Raw genomic sequence first — 11,068 nt, forward strand, 5'->3', positions numbered from 1 at the left:
TCAGGAATATTTGGGGATAAACTATGCTTCCATTTGTTCTGAAACATAGTCATGGCTGCAAATAAAACAGAAAATGTAATATTTACCTACTGTTATTTCCTAATAGCTCCAAGGCAGCACATTAATGGGTTAATCCCCTTCCCACTCTCAGGACCCAACTGGATAAATTCAAGGGGGTCCATACACCTAGTGTTCCATAACTAACCCTCCTCAATTAATAAGGGCAGTTATGTATGCTGCCATGGAGCTCAGGATTGGGGATCAGGAATAAAAAATGACGGCAAATGTTACATTTTCTGTTTTCCTGAGTGCTCCATGTCAGGTACCCCTTTAGTAATCTTACTTCCTGGAGGATGAAGTATTTTCAAATGTCTCAAAAACATATATAAAGAAACTCCTAAATCATAATCACTGTGCCACATCCCTAATATTAATGAGAAAAGGATAGGATCAAAAATAAATTGGACCTTAAAAAGTAGAGAACCTCTGTGGCTAAATCATTAAATAAATTATACGTTAGAGTTAAATTCCACATTAAAAGTACATAAATTGTACAAAAGAAATGTAAACATTCATTCAATTTCAGGTGACACATTCTGGCAGTTCAATTTACAAAATACTGATGCGTTTCGGAGGAGATGCTGCTTCTTCAGGGGATATGTCAGTCACCTTAAAATTCCATGTACAATAGAAACAATCTGTTACCCTGACACCAGGGGTTGCTTGCCTGGAAACCTCAAGACAATGTTCTCCACTTTGTGGTTTGTTAGGGATGCAACAGGTTGACTTTTGGGAAAAGGACCACTGGCCCACAGTTGAGGGTTTTTTAATGTAAAGACCACATTAATGTAAATTTATATTTAATGTAAAGACTGTGGACTACCCTTTGTTTCTTTTTAAAAATAAGAGAATATTGACTTGCAATTTCCATATTTAGCTGTCTTGGTATTGTCCATTCTCAGAAAAACTCATTTTTGAAGACAAGATGTTGAAAAGCTAGAAAACCTTGGGAAGCCAAACTAGTTTCAGAATATTTGAGACTGTAGTTCTCAGTGGGCCGGGTCAAGCTCCTTGAGCTATCTGCCCCAATGTGTCCCCCCAGCTCCTCTTGCTGGTATCTAATGTATTCTAATTGATAGGAAAGAGAGAAGGACAACTTGTCTATGCAACCTCAATAAAATGCTGGTGTTAGGAGACTCCTATCAGGCAGACGGTCTATTACCTGTGATCCCCAAAACTGCTTTTGTCTTGCCCTTGAATACCTTGTTTGGTGAATTACCTGTGAATGACCTCTGTATTCTGGACTTGTCTCTGCTGGAATCTCTTTCAGTCCTTCACCAGACATCATCCCTTGCTCACCAAGCCCTGGGAACACAATGTTCTGGGTCTAGCTTCCCAAGGCTGAGCGGGGGCTTTCTATAGGTGAAGAGTTAGATTGGGGGTCTTCCCCAATGGTGAGTTTACAAGCTGCACCAGATGTTAAGATGTAATCACTACAAAAAGAAATGACGTAGTGAAGGGAGACCTATGGCTAGCAGAGACCAATTCTATTCTGGGCAGAAAACATGTTAGCTTAACGAGCTGGTATGACACCTACCTGCTGTGACTAGGCTGGTCTTTGTTACAGAATGGCTCCATGCTGCTTGTATATCCATGCACTGTAATGTTTAAACCGGCCACTTATAGACTGCGTTGGAAGCTGTGTGATAGGGTGAAAATGCAGCAATGTCATTGTGAGACAGAAACATGGCGCTGTTATCTTAAACCAGGAAAATTTTGTAAAAGAACATTCATGGCAGGATCACTAGGTAAGTGAGAGATGAGTGAGACATTTCTGCATACAGTAGGAATGTATATTGTAGTGGTAGGAAGGAATTAATGCATAACTATAACAATTAGTGGAACATCACCAGATAGATGCTATACACGTAGCCAGTATCTCCCATTTAGGGAAATGTCAGACTTTTTTAGCATATTATTATTTAAAGACTTTTGGTACCTTGTCATTGGACAGTCACTAAGAATAAACTTCCATACCAGCTGACTCTCATAAAATTGTCAGTGAACGCGCTGCTTGGCTATAATTACGTATTATGTAATAATTCTCCAATTCACAGCATAACATATGATGATATTAGCATGCAGTATTGCAGGGGACTCACACTACAGCCTCTGCCCTCATGCTGTATTGCAGAACGCAACAAATACTACAAGGTTAGTAAAACAAATGAGGGATTTGAACTCACAACCTTATGTTATGTTGCAGTGCTTGAATGGATTACAAAATGGATGAATAGATTACAGAACACTCTATGCCATTGATTGTCCCCTTCTGATCACTCTATGCAATGATTGTCCCCTTCTGTTCACTTACCGGTAATTAAGTGTAGGGATCTCTGTTAGGGCAGGGATCAGCAGCTTGCTTCCTGGTGCAGAATGCCGGCTTGTTACGTTCAGTTTCACTCTGCACTGCAGCCAGGAGCAGACACGTGCTGCAGCCAGCATCAAGGAGACACACACAGGTTTGGATCTCAGAGCATGTCTTATTCACGGGTGAGTGTCTTATTTTAATTATTTTTTCAAAAATGGGGGGTGGCTTATTTATTGGGGATTTCTTAAAATCGGGGAAACACGGTAGTTTGTGAGATGTCCATTGGAGCTTAGAAAAAGCCAATATTACCAATATCCAATATCCATCTTTCAAGGAACATAGACAATGGGAAATTCCAGAGATAAAGAATTAAACTGATGTAATGCCGCAATTTCCTGGAAATTTTTACATATTATTATTATTACACAGTATTTATATAGCGCTGACATATTACACAGCACTGTACAAAGTCTTTGTGACTAGCTGTCCCACAAAGAAGCTCACAATCTAATGACCCTACCATAATCATATATCATTACCACAGTCTAAGGTCAACAACTGCATGTTTTTGGAACGTGGGAGAAAACCGGTGTACCCAGAGGAAACCACGCAAGCATAGAATTAACCTGTAGTTTGTACTTGATTTTCTAGCATGTAGCACAGTGCTAATAACTTCTGTAGAACAACCCATGGTGGTTTTTTTATGTCTCTCAATATCCAGATCCTTAGGAAAGATGTGAGGGGCATAAAGGAGGTACAGGGCTCTGTTTATTTGGATTGGTATGACACAGTAATGGATGATCACCGACGCCTTGGCCAATACAATAATATTGCCAAAATCTATACTTTTGTCTTCCCTCATTGTCATCAGGAATTGGTGATTAAGGGGAACTGGAGGAAAGGCCTATTTGTTGCTGATGTTCCAGTGGCAAGTCAATGCATCCACCCCTTCTGCCTGTTAACAGGGAAATCTTGTGAAAAAACAAGGTAGTTTGCAGTTGGCTGGAGAAGCAAAGACTTACCAGCCGGGACACTGTCTTGTGGCACACTCTGGGAAATAATTCCAATTGTCAAGCTTGGATAGACTGAGCCAATAGGAAGCAATATGCCTTTCTCAATAGTGGCGTGAGATAAAGTCGCAGAATTTAGGCAACAGCCTGGTTTTCTCAAGGTGAGGATGTGGAGCTACAGACTCCTGTTGCCAGGTTGCAGTCCTTGAGCACACCAGGGTGGGCAGCCCATTGCGTGATACCCAATCAGCAGGCAAAAGAACAATCAAAGAAGTTTAGGGTTAGGGCAGGCAGCAAATACACAAGGTCAGAAACAAAGCCAGGGGTCAAATATCAGAAATAGACACCAGTGACACAAGGGTCACCGAAGGCACAGGAATCACTAAAACAGCACAGGAGAGCAGCAGACTGGACAACAAAGGGTTATCAAAGAGGTTGGACAGAGAACCACTCAAAAACAGGCAATAGATGAATTGGAAATTCTCAGCAGTGCTAGGGTGCTTTGGCAGTGGTCTAGAAATACATTGCAAGAACACTGAGCTCTGTGTCTATACCAGCTTAATAGCCAAGGGGCCATTAGAGAGGAGAGCGTGGGTAAGTGTTAGGTGAAGGGTAAGTGTGACACCCAATTGTTGCTGTCCAGCTGATGTCTAAACAAATTGTCTGCCCATTCATTGAGACATCTTGGAATGTGTGTCGCTGAAAGGTTCAGTGCATTGGCTTGTGCCCACTGCATATTCATTGTTCCTCTCTGTATCCAAATGCAGCTTTTGGTTCCGCCATATCTTTTTATGTACACTACTGCTGTGGCATTGTCCATTTTCAGCATTACAGACTTTCCTCTCAAAAAGCAGTCAAAAGCCTAAAGTACTTGATACGCTGTTCTCTTTTGCAGAATGTTGGATACCCCTCCTGTAGCACAGAAATGCCATATACTAAAGGCTGACTGATTTTCATATCAGGCTGCTCAAACCAACTCGCTGGCATCTGGATTTACCAACAAATACTTTGTTTGAAGAAGGGAATGACAATTCAAGATATTCCAGTGGTTCATCAACCAATAAATGCTGTGTCTCATGGATGTAAATGCTGTGTCTCATGGATTGTGTTATACAGATTTTCTGACAAGTGTCTTCGGATTTCCATTGGTCTAGCAGATACCAGTTGGCTTTCTGCTGAATTTAACATCAATCCAAATTTCTCCAGTATATCCAACACTGTCTTCTTGTGATCTAGCAGTATTTCCCTTTGTTGATTCATCAGTAGAATGTTGTCTAGTTAGTGGAGTATTCTTATTCCTTTCTTTCTGAAAAAGAGCAATCCAGGGCAGAAGCACCTTTGTAAACACCCCAGGTGAACTGGTTAGACCAAATGGCAAACATATGAACTGGAAGTGACTGCACAGAAATTTTGGATGTTATTCGCTTACAGAAACTTGGATATATGCGTCTCTCAAGTCTATGGAAAGGGCCCAATTTCTTTGTTGATCACCTGTTGAATGGTCTCTAACATTTCCCTTTCAAAACGCTTCTTTACTAACCACTTTTACCAAAAATCTAAAACTGGTCTCCAACCTCCAGTTTTCTTCTTCACCAGAAAAATAGTAGAATATATTTTTCAGAAGTCCTGCTTGGATGCCAATAATATTGCTTGTTGGCATACCAGTATCTCTATATACTGCAAAAGTATTTCTTTATTGGTAGGGGAGGTTAGAATCCTTGTCAAAACAAAACTGGAAGTTGGCCTGATGGTAAATTTCCACTCGTAGTTTAGCCTGATAGTAAACCACTGATCGTCTATGTTTTCCACCCAAACCTGCCAAAGGCTTTTCAGCCTAGTTCCCAGTTAGCAGTTTGGGACAGGCATCATATCAAAAAGATTTTTCTTTAGTTTCTTGTATTTGTAGTCCACTAAAGAAGTTACTTTAGGATTTCTGGCCTCAGTTGATCTCACTTTCCACCAGGATCCTTGGAATTCTCTTCCAGGTTTGTATGAGTGCATCTCGGTATTCCTGTTCTGCCTGTTAAACTTGAATCGCAGCTTTCTTTGCTTTATCCCTGGGGGATACATTTTGATCTACCATCTGTTGCTATGGATATGGCTTTACTCTCAAGTGGGATTTACACCAACTTGGTCTCGAAGTTGGGTCAGCAAGCCATGGTTTCAGCCACAATGTTCCTCCTAGCATTAATCTGGCCAATGATCTTATAATATAATTTAAAGCTTCAGACATAAATGATGCTATCAATTTGAGGGCTTGCAAGATTGCAGCAATCTCAGATTTTCCAATATGTTTAACTAAATTTCTAGGAATTGAACAAGGAGTGCCACTGTTGGACGACATGCTCCTCCAGTTAAATGATAGACCTTCTCAAGGTTCACATCAATGCCCATATTTAAGACATCTTGCCAAGTGTCTGGCCAACGCGGGGGGATGAAACCCTAGGTATAGGGTCCTATTGGGTAGAGGGGGTGAAGTCTTCCCATAATTTGTGACACCATGGATCTGTCAGTAAATAAAGATTTGTAGAGCTATGGCTACTCTCTTTTATTTTTAACTCTCCCATATGCCCATACCATCTTACTTATACAAGCATTGTTAAAGTTCTTTTAAAGCAAAAAACTAAAAGCCAAATGTGAAAAATAATAGCTAATTAAAGTATTTATAAATGCCCTGTGAGGATTAGCACTAAATGGCAAGCTGGCAATATGGCAACTCCTCATTTTCTCTCCCAGGGGTGGTGTCAGCAACACAAGATTCCTTTTAAATCAAAATAGCCTTCTGGTTAGCAAAAAAAAGCATCGCATTCTGGTCTCCTAACCAGTGCTTCCCCTTCCGCAAACACAGGTAAACTGGCTCGTACATAATTTTAATAATATTATTACAGTCACAGGGGCTGCATCTTAGCACCAGGTGTGCTATATAGGCCTGGGAGCCTTGGGAAAACATGGGGCCTGAAATCTGCCCCACCCTCCTTGTGCAGATTCCAAGTAAAACCCCTAGGACCCAAGTTCTAAACAACCAGCAGGGAAAGCTAAAACTTCCCTTCAAACAAATCTCTGCTGGTTTCACCTGAGAAAATGTGGCCAAACATGTCGTCCATCCAGGACTTTTCTCAGTAACACAGGTGCCCTCTTTGGCCCTGTGTTACAGCATGTAAATACTCAAAATCATTGGAAGCATTTAGAAACGTTTACAAGCAGATAAAAAGCACAGCAAGGAGCATTTTCTTTAACACCCAAAAACATGCCATGCTTGGAATGAATGGAACCCTGGCCCTTTGAAATGAATGGAAAATTTGTGTGGGGAAACGGTCCTTGTACACTAATACTTACACCCTAACCTTAAATACTTTCCTCCTCAACCTCCAAGAAATCTGGGTCAAATCAAAGTAATGCATTATATGCTAAGGGTTTAGTGGGTTCAGTGACACAGAGATTAAGGATGACCAAAAATGATTCCTCTGTGTAAACCAAAGTCAGGCATTGGGTATATGTATACACATCAGATAATTCTCCGCCGATACAAGTCTCAGTTCTCATCTCAGGCAAGAATCTAACATGTGAACAGAGGCCGTATGACATTGTTAATGGATCCGTGGCAGATTCATCAACAACAGAAGACGGACGACTGCAATGCATGTAAAGCAAGGAACGCCCAGCGGGGTCCACTAGTTCTCCCCCCTCCATCAAGCATATATTTCTAGACATAGCCCAACTGATCTGTAGATATGACAAAATATTCAACACTAGGAAAAAAACAATTAAAGAAGTGAGGTTGTCTCATATCCCAATGCGTTTCGCTGTAAGGCTTTCTCAAGGGATCATAGAGACTTTAGGTCTCTCACTGCCGCCCTGACTGCCATTTATTGAAAATCCCATAGCCTCTACATAAAAAGAAACCAATACAAGCTGCCTGGACCTCTTCTTTATCTAGAAAACCCAATCTTTTAACACCTACCCCATCCATGAGGAACCATAAATCTACCCATCTAATTCTATTACCCAACTAACCTAAAGTCTCTATGATCCCCTGAGGAAGCCTTAGGGTGAAACATGTCCGGAAATGAGACAACCTCGTTTCTTTAATTGTTTTTCTCATAACGTTGAATGTTTTGTCATATCTACAGTTGAGCTATGTCTAGAATGAATATTTCAACCTTTAGTTTTAAAATTTACAGAATATTGTTAAAAAACCCTGTTGAAGGTTAGGCAAACTGATATATTTAGATGGAGAGTCTTGAGGTACTTCTATAATATTCATCTTTTGGTTGTTTGTCCTTGGAAACAATCATGAGAATATTTTTCCAACAACAAAAATCTGTCACGCTTGGATACATTGCCACTAGGGGGCGCTACAGCTTGCACAGAAGGGCCAAGGCGCAGAGTCTAAGCAGTAGCCAGGTCTTCTCCGGAGCCTCTAGTGGTGAGGAGGTTGCTCTGATGGTTACTGCCAGGTTGTGGTCCTTGGGGACACACGAGTCGGCAGGAAGATACACAATACCAAATCACTAAGCAGAAGAATTGTCAAGGAAGGCCGGGGTCGAGGCAGGCAGCATACAATAGAGGTCAGGTCACAAGCCAGTGGTAAAATACCAGGCATCCAGGGAATAAACACCAGTGACACAGAGGCCACCTCACAAACAGGAGACACAGGAATCAACAGGAGGCACAGGTGACGTGGGGATAACCACAGACAGAGAGGAACACTGCAACAGCACAAGGGAAGTTGGCTGGAAACAACAGACTGGGCAACAAGGGGTTAACACAGGAGCTGCACAGGTAAAGCACCAATTTACCCAACAGGTGAATAGGAAATGCTCAGCAGAGCTAGGGGCTAGGCAGTAGTGGAGACACGCTGCAAGAACGCTGAGTGCTGTGTCTGATCTAGCTAAATAGCCAGGAATAATTAAGGGGCTATTTCCTGAATGACCGGCGGAATGGACGATACTGATAAAGCTTGGGAGCGCAGGCACACCTAGAGTCAGAACTGCCTGCATGCACAGGGGAGAGATGCCTGCACTTTAGCGAGGAAGAGGTAAGTTTGACAGGTAAGGTAAGTATGCAACCTATGTCAGTGTAACTGGGCATCACAGTGTAGATAAAGACCATACCCTTTCAAAGGTCTATTTTAGGGTGAAGATGACTTTATCTGAATCCAGCTGGATAGAAGCGGCTACATGGATTCCCTCTACACAGCCCAGGAAAATTACTGGCCAGATTTCATTGTAGTTGCTGGGCAGTAATGTTAATCAGGAATGTTAATCCTGTAATCACACAATGAATGATTCTAAAACATTCTGATCTTTCCAAAAGCTTTAAATTGAAGCCAGATGGAAATTTCCAAATTCAAACAATGACATAAAAATAGTGATTTTTCATTAATGATAGACACATTGGCCAATGTTCAGTTCAGCAAATATACAGGTGAATCTCAATAGATTAGATTATCAATGAAAAGTTAATTTTTTTTCAGCAATTCAATTTAGTGAAACTCATATATTATATAGATTCATTACAAGTGTTTATTATTGTTGCTGATTATGGCCTAAAGGTAATGAAAACCCAAAATCCAGAATTTCAGATATTTAGAATGTTGTGAAAAAGTTCAATATGGTACTCATGGGGCCTGATTTGTTACAGCTCTCCTGGATAGGATACACTTTTATCAATGAAGCTGGGTGATCCATTAAACCTGGAATGGATCTGGTTCAGGATTGAAAACATTTGCTAACAAATAGAAAATGACTTTTAGGAAATCAATTCTAGGTTTGCTGGATCACCCAGCTTTGCTACAGAAAGTGTATCTTCTCCAGCCTTGGAGAGCTTTAATAAATCAGACTCATGGTGTCTCATACCACTCAGCTAATTAACCCAACACAAATGCAAAGATGCCCTGAGCCTTTAAATGGTCTCTTAGTCTGGTTCAGTGGGCCCCACAATTATGGGGAAAATTGCTGACGTAGGACATCACTGACACTATCAACAAGGAAGGGAAACCACAAGGAGTGGACTGTGGCTGGAGTCAGTGCTTCAAGAGGGACCACACACAGACGTATCCTGGACATGAGCTACAACACATTCCTTGCAACAAACCACCCCATAACCAATATCAGAAGTGTCTTACCTGTGCTAAGGAGAAAACAGACTGGACTGTTGATCAGTGAATGTAAATTTTGCATTTCATTCAGAAATCAAAGTCCCAGAGTTGGGACAGGCACAGAATCCAAGCTGCTTGAGGTCCAGTGTGAAGTTTTCAGTCAGTGATAATATGGGGAGCCATGCTATCTGCTGGTGTTGGTCCAGTATGTTTTATCAGGTCCAAAGTCAGCGCAGCCATCTACCAAGAAACTTTGGAGCACACCATGCCTCCCTGTGCTGACAGATGGACCGCGGGGTCCGCAGACTACAAAATGGGGACCAATGATCTCCGTGCTCTCGCGGCCCAGCTGTCAGGCGGACTGGGGGTTGGGGACCCCTACTCTATGGGGTCTTGCCAAAAGGAAGATGAGGGACACCCAGACAAGCTGAATGCCGCTATCAAAGCATACGGGGCTTTCATAACAACTCAGCAGTGACACATACTGATCGTATCTATGCCACGCCACATTGATGTAGTAATTCATACAAAAGGAGCCCTTTCCAAGCATTAAATGTGTACATGGATATACTTTTCAGTAGGCCAACATTTCTGTAGTAAAAATAAAATTTTAATGATCTTCTGTAATATTCTAATTTTCTGAAATATGGAATTTTGGGTTTTCATTACTTGTAGGTCATAATCAGCAAAATGAAAAAAAAAATAAACCTTAGAAATATATCTCTCTGTGTGTAATGAATCTATAAATTATATGAGTTTTTGAATTGAATTACTGAAATGAATTAACTTTTAGATGATATTCTAACTTATAAAGATTTACCTGTATATATTTCATAATATTTGGAATAATTATCCTAAATGTATTACAAAATATAACAACATTTGTCTGGCTGTATTTTTATTTTATAGACGCCATTAACTGCCAATTGATTTAGGTTGCTATCATGCCAAGAAAATGTATTTTTCATTCAGACTGTTTTTGTTATGTGTGTGGTTCCTTCATGATGAAACGTCACCCAATTATTGAATTTGTATTTTAAGACGATATACAAATTGCATTTCGTCTATCCACTTGGATAAACCTTGGGCTCCACGTATTATCTGTACCGGTTGTTCCAACAGACTGCATGACTGGCTAAATTGGAGAACGGCAGAGATGCCATTTGCAATCCTGCTGTTGTGGGGTGAACAATCAAACCATCTAAACCAGGGGTCCCCAACACATGGATCACAATCTACCAGAAGATCCCAAAGGCAACGCGTGTAGACTGCGGAGCCCTGCCTTTCAAAATAAACTCTACCGCGCACAGGAGTTATTAAGTCCAAATACCGTTCCACCATGACTGATGATCATTTAGAAGTCTGTTTGAGGCTGGCTACCAGCAACTACTGTCTGGACTTTGCAACTTTGGCTGATTCCATTCGGTTTAAGACGTCATCAGAGTAAAGTAAAGGCCAAAAATGTACAGAATTATATTGTACCATACATGTTTATGCTGTTATGCAAGGTAAACAATATATATTTTAAATATAAAGTATACTGAGTATATATATGAATAAATATAGGTTTAGCATTTTTATTGTTGG

Source organism: Pyxicephalus adspersus, chromosome 6, assembly GCF_032062135.1.
Source record: "Pyxicephalus adspersus chromosome 6, UCB_Pads_2.0, whole genome shotgun sequence".
Classification (NCBI taxonomy): Eukaryota; Metazoa; Chordata; class Amphibia; order Anura; family Pyxicephalidae; genus Pyxicephalus; species Pyxicephalus adspersus.